The following is a 1,111-nucleotide window of genomic DNA, read 5'->3' as shown; positions in this document are numbered from 1 at the left end:
TTAAAGGCTTCGTCTCAGCCTGTGACACTATTGGAATGTGCTGGATCCTTTAAGAGGTGAGGCCTAGTGGTAGGTTTTAGGTCACTGTAATCAATCCCCTTCCATGTGGGACCCTTACTCTTGCTTTTTCTTTCACTTCCCTGCCATAAGGTGAGCAGCTTTGTTCTACTACACACACTATGCCAGGATGTACTCCTTTGCCACAGATCCCAAAGCACTGGAGCCACCTGACCATGGAGCAAAACCTCCAAAACTGTGAGCCTGAATAAACTTCTCTTTAGAAGTTGATCATCTTACTTTTTGGCTACAGTAATGGAAAGCTGACACACACAAGCTTTGGTGTCCAGAGTTTTTATAGGGGTTTCATTACATAGGCAGGATTGATTGACTCATTGGATACATGATTTGTCTCAAGCTATAGCCTCCCTATCTCCCCCAACCTTCTGATCACATGGTTGGTCTTTCTGACAAGACCAGTTCCCATCCTGAAACTGTTTAGGAGGTAGTCACATCATTAGCATAGACTCAGGTGTGGTCCCAGGTACCTCCTATAGCCTAATTGGAGTAATAAAGACTCCATTATCTCTCAGAATATCAAAGGTTTAGAATCTCCTTCCCAGGAACCAAACAAATTCTTTATTGTAGAACACCTGGCTTTGTCCTCTCACTAAAAAGCAGACCATCCTGGGAAGCAATAACCCAGCCTCAACCATCTTCTCTCATCCCTAATTATTTATAAAACCTGAATTAATTTAAAACAGAGGCAAGATCACATTTTGTTTTGCAAATCTGCTTTATCATGGAGTTTCTTTTAGCTCAAACTCCCCTAGGCATTTAAAATCTAAGAATAGCTCCCCTCTCTTGCTAGCCATTCCTACATATGGACTTCACAGACCCCAGAGGCAGCCAGCCCAAGTCCAGTCTCATCCCAGCTGCTTCTTAGCAGGGGGATGACTACTCAGGACTGTCCTAGGGTAAGTGACCCTGGGCAAATATTTTTACAGGGCCTCATCTTTTTGCAAAAATTTGAATGGCCTTAACATCATGGTGTCCGCATCATTCTAGTGTCTCAGGTGGTCCCTTGTCAGCCAGCAGGACAGGTTATGGACAC

Source organism: Sciurus vulgaris (genome assembly GCF_902686455.1).
Source record: "Sciurus vulgaris genome assembly, chromosome: 5".
NCBI lineage: Eukaryota > Metazoa > Chordata > Mammalia > Rodentia > Sciuridae > Sciurus > Sciurus vulgaris.
This window is presented reverse-complemented; position numbering follows the sequence as displayed.